The sequence below is a fragment of the Danio aesculapii genome, chromosome 18, assembly GCF_903798145.1.
Source record: "Danio aesculapii chromosome 18, fDanAes4.1, whole genome shotgun sequence".
NCBI classification, from domain to species: domain Eukaryota; kingdom Metazoa; phylum Chordata; class Actinopteri; order Cypriniformes; family Danionidae; genus Danio; species Danio aesculapii.
The window spans coordinates 28,125,336-28,140,073 of NC_079452.1; positions in this window are offsets into that span (position 1 = coordinate 28,125,336).

Here is a 14,738-nt window from a genome sequence, read left to right on the forward strand (position 1 = left end):
TATTTAACACAGACACTCACACACACACAACATGCATATTTAACACAGACACTCACACACACACACACACACACAACACGCATATTTAACACAGACACTCACGCACACACAACACACATATTTAACACAGACACTCACACACACACAAACACACACAACACGCATATTTAACACAGACACTCACACACACACAACACGCATATTTAACACAGACACTCACACACACACAACACGCATATTTAACACAGACACTCACACGCACACACAAAACACGCATATTTAACACACACACACACACACACACACACACAACACGCATATTTAACACAGACACTCACACACACACACACACACACACAACACGCACACACAACACGCATATTTAACACAGACACTCACACACACACACAACACGCATATTTAACACAGACACTCACACACACACACACACACACAACACGCATATTTAACACAGACACTCACACACACACACAACACGCATATTTAACACAGACACTCACACACACACACACACAAAACACGCATATTTAACACAGACACTCACACACACACACACACACAACACGCATATTTAACACAGACACACACGCACACACTCAGTGAGTCCAGAAATAAAGCAGAGTAAATGCTGTTAACTCATTATGTTTAATCTGCTCAGCTCTGCAAACTGCACTGCTGTGTCCGTCTGTGCTTTTCTGGAGCCAGCCCCAGGGCTTCTGGTGAATTGCCATCACATACAAAAATTGCCAGGTTTATGATCTGATTTCTTTAAAGGGCACTTATTTTACTTCTTTTACAAGATGTAAGATAAGCCTTCGGTGTCTCCAGAATGTATCTGTAAAGTTTCAGCTCAAAACACTCATCAGATAATTTATAACATCCTCCAGATTCTGCCCATTTTACTGTCTGACTTCAGTGTAGCTGTTTATGTATCCTGTGGCTTTAAATCCAAATGAGCTGCTTTTCCCTGCCCACTGCTCCCATGTGCTTCTCATCATGCGTTACATCAGATAAACAGCAGTCAGTGAAACAGATGAAGCTGAAATACAGCTCATTAAGCCTGGTTTATACTTCTGCATCGAGTGATCGGAGTGATCCACGACGCATGCCGTGTATTTATTCTTCTGTGCGCTGTTTGTGTTGCTCTGCAATAACACTTCCGAAACACTAGCTGGCAGTGAGGCTAGTTCTTTTTTATGTTCCTCTGTCAAGTTTCTTGGCTGGTGTTTTTTTTTCTGAACGCTACCTTAATGTACAAGTGGCTCAAGCTCGCTCATTTTGAGGCGGGAACCGGCAGACGTGCAACATCTTTAATCATAAGAGAAACACAAAACAAAACTTTTCATCTGGAGCTCCTTCACAGGACTTGACACTTGTAAACACTCGCTCCAACAGGTTCGCACTGCTCTCGGTCCCGCCCACACTCATCAGCCCTACTAAGCCGGCCAATCGCAGAGCTTGAGTTACGCGTCGTTGCGACGTGTAGTTAAATTTTTTTGAGAGGTGCTTGTCAGCCATGGTGAGAGCTATGCAACCACGCGTAGGCTGCGCTGGACCATACACGTGCACTTGACCCAGAAGTATAAATCAGCCTTTAGTCAAAAATACCAAGGAAGTTTGTTTGATGTATTTGTGGTGGAGGTTTATTCAAGCCTTTCTGAAATGATGAGTCACACACAAATCCTGTTTGCAGTACACACACACACACACACACAGACACACACACACACACACACACAGACACATATATGCGTGTTCACTGACACCATGCTGCTGTGGTCATTATAGTGGTTATGAATTACATAGCGATTTTACTGTGTTTATTACAAGCATGCTCTGTTTTTAAAACGTTTAAAACTTATACAATTAATTATTGAGGTCACAGAGAGTTGTAACATGTTTTAATCCCAGTTTCTTGGCAAAAAATGTTCTGTGTTGTATACCTGTTATTATGGAGACATGGCACCTGCCAATCAGTTTGGGGAAAACCGCACTCCTACGTCACGTTGGGGTGGGGCTCAAAATGGGAGGGATTTGGATCAGACCAAACAAGAAGCACTGCATTACATAAACTGCATAAAATGGAGTTTCTGCACTAGCCTGCTTCTAATGACAGCGCCTGCTTTTAAACGGTCTTTTGTTGCTTTTTACGCTTTAACAACCAAATGAATGATTAAAGGTGCAGTATGTGAGTTTGACACCGAGTGGTTGAACTAGGTATTGCACTTCTGGATCTAAACAAGCGCAAATGCAGGTTGCCAGATTGAGGACAGGAGCGAGTGATTTAAACCGTTTTCTAAATAAAAGCAATGGCACCGGAAGAAGGAATATTTTCCATATTAATAGGAGTTTTTCCTAACAAACACCTTGAATTGATATATTAGAAACAGCTTCAATTTCTCACAGATGAACAACAGAAAACTGACAATGATCACCTCAGGTACACCTCATGTGCTCTATTCAGTGTTAAATGCTAGTAATGTGAGTTTGAATGCCATTTTACATCCCATTTATTGTCATATACTGAAAACAGCAGCAGATAGTTCAGCCCAGATCTGGAAAATAAAATAAACCATTTGAAATTAAACTTTAGAACTGTGAATAATGCAAACTCGCACATATCAGTGATTCAGCATGTACATTTAATAATGTTAAAGAGGGTTAATATCTAATAATTAGATTATAAACCTTACCATTTCATGAGTGAGTGCATATTCTGTGCTTCTGAATGGCTGTATTTAAACTTCTGTCGTGTTTCGTCTGGTGCAAACAGCCAAATTGCTCATCACTGCGCATCTCATCATGAAGCGTGTTGTTAGGACACGGGGTTACAGTGTAAGCTCCTCACCTAATGTTTACGTTTGTAATATTTATATTATTTGCTAATTAATACCCTCATGTGCAACTCTGAATCCATCTCATTTCGTAGTCTGCTACTGTCCACCATAGGTTGCATTTCAGTGACAGATGAATGCTTTCAGAGCCTTTCTGAATGAGTGAATGAATTACGCTGTTTTCCAGCAAGGCAACCTGGGTGCTGAAATATAATTAGCTAAACTGACATTGGGCAGGTTAAAATGACCAAAACAAAGACAGCGTTCCTGCACGGAAAACACATTTTCAAAGCAGAATATCTGACTTCAGCCTTGATTTTCAGATAAACGAGAATGTTCACTCAACATGTTTCTTAAATATCTGCAAACATATGATAGTATTTTAATGCTTTAGAAGAGTCGACTTACATACAGCACCTTTAAGTCTGTTTTACTGATAATTTTTGTATTACATAACATCGATGCTGTAAAAGGAACCTTATGAAATTGATAAAAGTCGCACAAACCTTTCACCGGAAGTTCATCATTGGCTGAAAAACACTAGCTGTGCAAATAGACCTAAAGGTTTATTTTGACCTTTTTCTCTAAATACAAGTTACAACACAACATAATCAGTTAAATGAGTTTATTTCAACATTTTATTTTATTTTCATTTGTTTGTAACTAATTCATGTTTTGTTTCTCTTATTCTAATTTAGAGTTGAATAGAATTATTTAAAAAAATGTATATTATTATTATTTATACAATATTGTTAAAATAATATTTAATTTTGTATTGGGTCAACAAAAATTATTCATATTTTATTATTTAAAAATAAACATCCCACAATTATACTCTTTATTAAGGTTATTTATAGTTATATATTTTAGTTTTATCAATTAATATGTAATTTTATTATCATTATTGTTGTTGTTGTTTTGTGTATTTATCTTGAAAATGTGTAATTTAAGAGTCACACTTTACAGTAAGGTTTTATTTACTGTATTTACTATCATGAACAATACTTTATGCATTTATTAATCATAGTTCAACATTTACTAATGCATTATTAAAATTCTGATTAACAAGCATTGTTAACATTAATGTACTGTGAGTTAAACATCAACTAACAATGAAAGACTGTATTTACTTTAACAAACATACTGTAATAAATGTATTGTTCATTGTTTGTTCATGGTAGTAAATGCATTAACTAATACAATCTTACTGTAAATCAATATACCGTAAATAATATATGATTTAATATAATGACAGCTGAAATTATTTTTACTGTTAATATTTTAGAATAAAAAATCTAATCGTTTTATTTTTGTACACTTTCAATCTTTATTTTAATTTTAGTTTAAGTAATTATACCTAGAAATTTAGTTTTTATTTTAATTAATTAATTTGTTTTCTGGATTTTAAGTTAGCAGGACAAAATGTTTATTAAAAAAAAATAATAATTTACATAAATTCATCCAACATCAGTGCTAGGCAAGCATTTGTGTAGCTGCCCATTTAAACTTTATATATACATAAATTACAATATATAATATACAAAATACAAAATTCTAGATTTTCCAGCCCCGTCTGCCCCGTTTATAAGACATCTGCAAGAATTGTGAGTTTAGCTTCAGTAAATCTGCAGTTCTGCTGGGTTATTCTGCTGGGTTGATTGAAGGTTAGTTTGTTCTCGTCTGCTTTGTGTGAGTTTAATATGTTCTGACAGGAGCAGCTCATTCATTCAGTCATTCACTTATTCTCCTGCTTTTCTCCGCCACTGTTATGAGGCTTTATGTCACGTTTATGTGGGTTTATGTCACATTAAACTCTGAGGTTAGAGATACTCTGGATGTGTTTGTCATGGAGGTGAAAGGATGGATATAAAAGCACGCAGACTGAGTTACCGCTGTACCACCTTAGTACAGGTAGGACTGAGCTGCAGATACTGTTAAGTTAATAGTGGGATTGACTAGCAGTGAGAAATCTTATAAGCCACAAATAAATACATTTTGAAAACACAATAATATTCAACTTTAGTTAGTTAGTTAGTCATATTTTGATTATATATTTTAAAACAATAATGATTTATTTATTTAGGTTATATTTTGATAATACTTTTAAAAACAATATTCATTTATTTTTTATTTATTTATTTAGGTTATATTTTGATTTATATATTTTAAAACAATAATGATTTATTTATTTATTTAGGTTATATTTTGATTATATATTTTAAAACAATAATGATTTATTTATTTAGGTTATATTTTGATAATACTTTTAAAAACAATATTCATTTATTTTTTATTTATTTATTTAGGTTATATTTTGATTTATATATTTTAAAACAATAATGATTTATTCATTTAGGGTATATTTTGATTCTATATTTTTAAAACAATAAAGTTTTTTTATTTAGGTTATATTTTGAATGTTTCTTTAAACAATAATTATTTATTAATATTTTATAATATATTTTAAAGAAATATTAAAAAATAAATAAAATTTTATGATACAATAATAGTATGCAGCTTTATGTATGTAGGTATGAATGCATGTTATATTTTGCAATAAGAAGTGAACCCAATTCATTTTATATAGAAATTGAATCATTAACAAAACTATTTAATTTATGGACATTTACCTTTTAATTCCTATTATTGTAATGTGTGTATATATATATATATATATATATATATATATATATATATATATATATATATATATATATATATATATATATATATATATATATATATATATATATATATATATATATATAATGTATGTATGTATGTATATATATATATGTATATATGTATATATATACATTCTACATTGTTGTACTATTATTTGTATTGCATTTATTTAGCAAAATATGTAAGACTTTTTCGATTAAAGATGTAATTATCATATCAAATTAAAAGCATTATTGTTAAAGTGAATTAGGAAAAATATAAAGGCATGAGATGAGTATAAAAATCTGCTTAATTGTTGTGGAAAAATGTCACGAAGCACAAAATATCTGCAGTCGATTTAATAGGATTCACGTTCTTTATGCAATTATTATTATTATTTACAGTATTTTTCTTCTAATTTTGAGTAAACTATTTTAAGTTATTTTTAAGTTATTTTTTAGTTATTTTCCAAGACAATATTTTCTTTTTTTTTTTTTTTTTTTTTTAAGTTTTTTTTAGTTATACAACTATTTTAATCATGTTTTAATAGTTTTCCAGAACTTAATTATGCTTAATTAGTCAGTGCATTCCAGTCAGATCTGTGTTATCCAGTCCTTTAAGCAACCGTCCAGTTAAAAGAGAGAGAATGAAATGTGGGCGTGGCCAATAGTACAGACCAACAATAGCAGTGAATTCAGTCATGCAGAGCACAAACACACACAGGCAGAAGCACGAACACACAGAGGCACAAAAACACAACGAGAGGCACACGCGCACACACAGAAGCACAAAAATACACTCAGAGGCACATACAAACACTCACAGAGGCACAACACACACAGATGCACAAACACATGAGCACGAACAACCACATACAGAAGCAGAAAAACACACAGAAGCACACACACACACACACACACACACACACAGAGACAAATGCAGACACACACGCACATACACAAGAATCCACACTTACTGTATGTAAACCTGCTGAAATGACTCCGCTATGAATCTTGTGTTTAATGTCAGGGTTTGCCAATGACTCTGTGCACTGATGTGGAAAATCTGGTGTTTTAATGGAGGCTGCAGTGAAATACCACATTAAATATCTGTCCTCACTCGACCTTCATCTCATTTTTAATTTGAGTGCTGTAATTAACACAGGTCCAGATCCAATTTTACATTTCATTCCAGGATCAAGATGATTTACAGTTATTAGTCGGATTTACAGAGTCACGCACCACTATCATTTATTCATTCATTCATTCATTCATTTTCTTTTCAGCTTAGTCTCTTTATTTATCAGGGCTCACCACAGTGGAATGAACCACCAACTATTCCAGCATATGTTTTACGCAGCAGATGCCTTTCCAGCTGCAACCCAGTACTGGGAAACCTCCATACACACTCGCATTCAAACAAAGACACGTTGGCCAATTTAGTTTATTCAATTCCTCTATAGCGCATGTGTTTGGACTATGGGGGAAGCAAGTTTCCTCTGGGTGCTCTGGTATGCAAACTCCACACAGAAATGCCAACTGGGCCAGCCAGAATTCGAACCAGTGACATTCTTGCTGTAAAGCGACTGCTAACCACTGAGCCACATTTTTTTTTTTTTTTTTTGAAAGCATGACATGAGAATTAGAGATAATAACATCAATGTACTTCATGCAGAATACAATTGTTTATGCATTTTAACATTTATAGATTTTGTTTTATATTTAATAAATATTTTTATAGCTTTTAGTTTTATATATTACATTTCTTTAAATACATAATACAATTTCTTGTTTCATTTTTGGACAGAAATATAAAAAAAACAATTTCAGAAAACTATATTTTTGCATATATTCAACAATTTATATTGAAGCAGTTATTATTATATACTCTTATAGTATTTATTCCTCTATTACTAGTTTTTGATAGTTCTTTTTTCTGATAGTCTTAGTCCTAGTTTAATTTCTGTTTTCACTTGTGTGTGTGTGTGTGTTTTTGTGTGTGCATTTGTCATGTTTATTATTATTTAGTTTTTGTTGAACTTTTTCAATTTTATTCAATTTGAACTTTAGTATTAATAGTACAAATTATAAATGTTCATAACACAATAATCTCTAAATATTTTAAAGTAATTTTTGAACAAAAATATGACCTGTTTTTTCACAAACAAGGGCTGCACGATATTATAAAAATGTTACATTGTGATATATATATATATATTTTTTTCTTCTCTGCAATATAATTTCACTACATGACTTGAATAGCGTTATTTGCAAAGTCATTAATTGGGATGATTTTATAGGGGGGTGAAATATAAATATATTTTTATGTAATTTATTATATACATAAGCTACAGTCATAAATAAACACAATTGAACAAATATTAGAGTGAAATAAACCGTGCTTTATGATTTTCTGAAGAGAGCTACAGTATTCAGGTACACATATTGAATAATCAAATGTAAAATAGCACTGTATAGTCTTCACCATATGAATAATTCAATAAAATTAATCTTTATTAAACCTATTTATGCACTATTAAAATGATTTAAACCAGGCATGTCCAAACTCGGTCCTGGAGGGCCGGTATCCTGCAAAGTTTAGTTCCAACCCCAATCAGACACACCTGGGCTAGCTAATCAAGCTCTGACTAGGCTAGAAACATCCTTGCAGGTGTGTTGAGGCAAGATGGAGCTAAAATCTGCAGAACACCGACCCTACAGGACTGAGTTTGGACACCCCTGCTTTAAACTCTCTTCAAATGCTCACACAGTCACAGGCCCTAAAAACACATGCAGATGATTAACTTTCACTCTATTATGGTTCAATTCTGCAGTGTATCTCATGTGTTTTGGCCTGTGGTTTTTGGTCATCTATAATCCAAACTCAACATTGCATGTTTTGCGGTGTGACTATGGTGGACGCACACATTGCGATATCGATGCAGTCCTAACGATATATTGTGCAGCCCTACTACAAACCATATTATTTGTAAGTGTTATTTTATTATTATACACTATTATAATATTTATTACATGTTTTAATGTAGTTCTTAATATTTGCTTGCAATAGTCATTTTAATTGAAGTTTTTTGTGTGCTTTTGTCACGTTTATTTCATTTCTAAAATTCATTTGTACTTTATTTTATTTTAATACATTTTTATTTTTTTTTTAGTACAAATGATGAATATTCAGAGTATATCAGTCTCTAAATGTTTTAAAACCTTAATCAAAACACAATTACAGAATGCTTTACTTTTTAGTGGCGCAGTGGGTAGTGCTGTCGCCTCACAGCTAGAAGGTCGCTGGTTCGAGCCTCGGCTGGGTCAGTTGGTGTTTCTGTGTGGAGTTTGCATGTTCTCCCTGTGTTTGCATGGGTTTCCTCCGGGTGCTCCGGTTTCCCCCCACAGTCCAAAGACATGTGGTACAGGTGAATAGGGTAGACTAAATTGTCCACAGTGTATGTATGTGCGCGAATGAGTGTGTATGGGTTTCCCAATGATGGGTTGCGGCTGGAAGGGCATCCGCTGCGTAAAACATATGCTGGATAAGTTGGCGGTTCATTCTGCTGTGGCAACCCCAGATTAATAAAGGGACTAAGCCGTAAAGAAAATGAATGAATGAATGAATTAAACCCATAGCATGTTGTATCCAATAGGGGGCGTCCTTACCTGCAGACATGATCTCATTTGAACTCCATGCCTTAAATCAACATTATAAATGTGTTATGAAACTGTTGCTTCTTTCCTGTTGGTTTGTGTGTTTTCTCTTGTGTATTTAAGCGTGTTTGAGTTTGGTTGTGACTCTCCTGCATGAGTTTCTCCATCTCCATCACACCTGTATGATCAGTAACTGTAGTCCTGTCGGCTGTATTGTTGTCTGCTAGCCATAATAACGAATCTATAGGCTCTAATATACCGAACTCAAGCGTCTCTCGGGTTGTTTCTGCACGTCGAGCTGATCGTTTGACTCGCTGAATAATTTACCTGTGCTGCTTCTCAGTCTCACACACACACACACCTGCATGGCTATAAACACTCACCATTATTTGTTTTCTTCTCGTTTAGAGCTGCTACAGAAGCGCTCGTATTTATAGCTGGGTTTTTAAATGGAGCTCCAGTTTCTGAATGAGTTCTACAATCACTGTTACAGTATATATGTTAGATTATTGTGTGACTATTGGGGTCAAATACAAACTGAACAAAAAGTGGGTTTGAAAGTGTCATTTAAATTTAACTGCTGCACACTGGTGGTGGTGTGGAGACCCGCTCTTCATGATTGTGTAGCGCTTTGGGTCTATGGCCAAACACCATATATGGTAAATACACATTGCAATACAAACTTAAAGAATTAACCCAATGACCCAACATTGGCTTATGCCAACCCAGCATTTTTTAGTGTCAAATTTTTATTTTTAAAATTAACTAATTAAAAAGTCATTTTTCAATAAAATGTAAATGACACTTTTTTTTAACCCAACTTTTGTTTTTTAACAGAACTTATAAGGGTGTCATAACCCGGTGTTGGATCAAAAATGAACAATAAAAATTTGACACAAAGAAATGCTGGGTTGTCATAAACCAATGTTGGGTTTCTCTGTATTTGACCCAACATTGGATTTATGACAACCTAGCATTTCTTTGTCAAATGTTTTTTTTTTTATTAATAAAAGATGAAATTTTCAATTAAACTTAAATTACATTTTTTTTAACCCAACTTTTGATTTTGAACAGAACTTATAATGGTGTCATAACCCGGTGTTGGGTCAAAAATGGACAATAAAAATTTGACACAAAGAAATGCTGGGTTGTCATAAACCAATCTTGGGTTTTTCTGTATTTGACCCAACATTGGATTTATGACAACCCAGCATTTCTTTGTCAAATGTTTTTTTTTTTTTTTTTAATTAATAAAAAATAAAATTTTCAATGAAATTTAAATTACATTTTTTAACCCAACTTTAGATTTTTAACAGAACTTATAAGGGTGTCATAACCCAGTGTTGGGTCAAAAATGGACCATAAATATTTGACACAAAGAAATGCTGGCTTTGTTATAAACCAATGTTGGGTTTCTCTGTATTTGACCCAACATTGGATTTATGACAACTCAGCATCAAATGTTGTTTTTTTTTTTAATTAATAAAAAATAACATTTTTAATGAAATTTAAATGACATTTTTTAACCCAACTTTTGATTTTTAACAGAACTTATAAGGTTGTCATAGTCTGGTGTTGGATCAAATATGGAAAAACCCGATGTAGGGTTAAAGGTGCAGTAGGTGATTGTCTTCAGAAATGTTTTTTGTTGTGCTGGCTGAAAGTCTCTTCACATTCCAATAGTAATGATTAAAGTAAATGATCTAAATGTATTTATACTGTATGTATTTTATATTCTGGGTGAGGCATAAAACTAAAAAAATGTTCATCCAATTAAATATTGTCGGGCCAATAATTCCTATATTCTAATAAGTTGCCCAAACTGTCTGTCAGCAAATGCAGATGTATTGCTGATCTGCCATTTGCGTGTGCACGTGTAGCGCGTGTTCATGTGCACATGAGATCACAGCGGTAAAATTAAATGCTGAATCAAAGCTTTTTAAAATCCTGAATCAATATTGGAGTTAGTTTTGCACACTGGAAGAAGGACGACACCATGGCTGAAGTGTTTCTTTTAGACCGGTAATGTTCTGTTTTAAAACTATTTTAGTCACGCAGAGCTGATGTAGTTTGTGTTGTTATGAATGGGTTATATACACAGAAGTGTTGCATGAAATCTTCCGGCAAAAGACTGATGTGACTATTTTCAGTTTCATAAGGGACGTTTTACAGCATCAATAATGTAGATTTTTATTTAGTTTAACAACAGAACATCAGTAAATAGCACTATTCCGCCTGGCCTGCTTTACTGAGCTGAAGATGGTTTTATATTCACATTGGTTCATGTTTGAACAATGACATCCTGTGACGCGCTCCCTATATTGTTTACTGTTACTCTACACTCTGAAATAGCATGTAAGTATAGTTTAGTAATAAGTGTAATTCCTGCACGCCACCGGCCAGACACTAACTACTTTTCTAACTGATGAATGACATGAACTAGTGGGTTGTCTGCTGTCATATTTAAGGTGCGCCTTCGTGTTTTAGGAGGTGTGGCTTTGGATGGCAGGGGAGGGACTGCGTTTCAAAGATATTATGCTAACTGGTTAGCATTTTGGCAGATCACCTACTGCACCTTTTTTTTTTTTAAATAAATGCAAATGACACTTTTTAACACTAGAGGTAGTTTTGTCCATATTTGACCCAATTTTGGGTTACAACAATCCAGCATTTTATATAAAGTGCAAGTTGTCAGCTTTAAAAATTGTTGTCGTATTCCAACATTGGGTCAAATATGGACAAACCTAACTTGGGGTTAATTTGTTTCAGTTTAATTTACATGACACTTTTTAAACCAGTAGTTGGGTTTGTCCATATTTGACTCAACATTGGGTTACAACAACCCAACATTTTTAAACCTGCCATTTTTTCCAAAAATACTTTGTTAATATTGTTGCACTAATTTTTAAAATTTCATTTAAAATACACTTTCTAAACCAAAGTTCGGTTTGTCCATATTTGACCCAAGGTTGGGTTACAACAATCAGGCAATTTTTTAGAGTGTAAGTTGGCAGCTTTAAAAATAAAATGGGTTGTCATATTCCAACATTGGGTCAAATATGGGCAAACACAAATTAGGATTAATTTTATTCTGTTAAATTTAAATGACACTTTTTAATCCAGCAGTTGGGTTTTGTAGACATTTGATTCCAACATTGGGTTACAATAACCCAGCATTTTTAGAGTGCAAGTTAGCAGCTTAAACAAATGCTGGGTTATCATAGTCTGTTTTTTTTTTTCAATAAAATTTAAATGACACTTTTTTTTTTTTTTTTTAAACCCAAAGGTTGGGTTTGTTCGTATTTGACTCAACATTGGGTTACAACAAACTATTATTTTTAAACCTGCCAAATTGTTCAAAATTAACCTCCAATACATGGTATTTCTCTGTAATCTGTAATCTCTGTGAGAAATACACCACCATTACAGTGTATTTGTCTGTAAACTGTAATCTCTGTGAGAAATACACCACCATTACAGTGTATTTCTCTGTAAACTGTAATCTCTGTGAGAAATACACCACCATTACAGTGTTTTTGTCTGTAAACTGTAATCTCTGTGAGAAATACACCACCATTACAGTGTATTTCTCTGTAAACTGTAATCTCTGTGAGAAATACACCACCATTACAGTGTATTTCTCTGTAAACTGTAATCTCTGTGAGAAATACACCACCATTACAGTATATTTGTCTGTAAACTGTAATCTCTGTGAGAAATACACCACCATTACAGTGTATTTGTCTGTAAACTGTAATCTCTGTGAGAAATACACCACCATTACAGTGTATTTCTCTGTAAACTGTAATCTCTGTGAAAAATACACCACCATTACAGTGTATTTCTCCTTAAACTGTAATCTCTGTGAGAAAAACACCACCATTACAGTGTATTTGTCTGTAAACTGTCTTCTCTGTGAGAAATACACCATCATTACAGTGTATTTCTCTGTAAACTGTAATCTCTGTGAGAAATACACCACCATTACAGTGTATTTCTCTGTAAACTGTAATCTCTGTGAAAAATACACCACCATTACAGTGTATTTGTCTGTAAACTGTAATCTCTGTGAGAAATACACCACCATTACAGTGTATTTCTCTGTAAACTGTAATCTCTGTGAGAAATACACCACCATTACAGTGTATTTGTCTGTAAACTGTAATCTCTGTGAGAAATACACCACCATTACAGTGTATTTCTCTGTAAACTGTAATCTCTGTGAAAAATACACCACCATTACAGTGTATTTGTCTGTAAACTGTAATCTCTGTGAGAAATACACCACCATTACAGTGTATTTGTCTGTAAACTGTAATCTCTGTAAGAAATACACCACCATTACAGTGTATTTGTCTGTAAACTGTAATCTCTGTGAAAAATACACCACCATTACAGTGTATTTCTCTGTAAACTGTCTTCTCTGTGAGAAATACACCACCATTACAGTGTATTTCTCTGTAAACTGTAATCTCTGTGAGAAATACACCACCATTACAGTGTATTTCTCTGTAAACTGTAATCTCTGTGAGAAATACACCACCATTACAGTGTATTTCTCTGTAAACTGTCTTCTCTGTGAGAAATACACCACCATTACAGTGTTTTTGTCTGTAAACTGTAATCTCTGTGAGAAATACACCACCATTACAGTGTATTTCTCTGTAAACTGTCTTCTCTGTGAGAAATACACCACCATTACAGTGTATTTCTCTGTAAACTGTCTTCTCTATGAGAAATACACCACCATTACAGTGTATTTCTCTGTAAACTGTCTTCTCTGTGAGAAATACACCACCATTACAGTGTATTTCTCTGTAAACTGTAATCTCTGTGAGAAATACACCACCATTACAGTGTATTTCTCTGTAAACTGTAATCTCTGTGAGAAATACACCACCATTACAGTGTATTTCTCTGTAAACTGTAATCTCTGTGAGAAATACACCACCATTACAGTGTATTTCTCTGTAAACTGTCTTCTCTGTGAGAAATACACCACCATTACAGTGTATTTCTCTGTAAACTGTCTTCTCTGTGAGAAATACACCACCATTACAGTGTATTTGTCTGTAAACTGTAATCTCTGTGAGAAATACACCACCATTACAGTGTATTTGTCTGTAAACTGTCTTCTCTATGAGAAATACACCACCATTACAGTGTATTTGTCTGTAAACTGTAATCTCTGTGAGAAATACACCACCATTACAGTGTATTTGTCTGTAAACTGTAATCTCTGTGAGAAATACACCACCATTACAGTGTATTTGTCTGTAAACTGTCTTCTCTATGAGAAATACACCACCATTACAGTGTATTTGTCTGTAAACTGTAATCTCTGTGAGAAATACCCCACCATTACAGTGTATTTGTCTGTAAACTGTAATCTCTGTGAGAAATACACCACCATTACAGTGTATTTCTCTGTAAACTGTAATCTCTGTGAAAAATACACCACCATTACAGTGTATTTGTCTGTAAACTGTAATCTCTGTGAGAAATACACCACCATTACAGTGTATTTCTCTGTAAACTGTAATCTCTGTGAAAAATACACCAT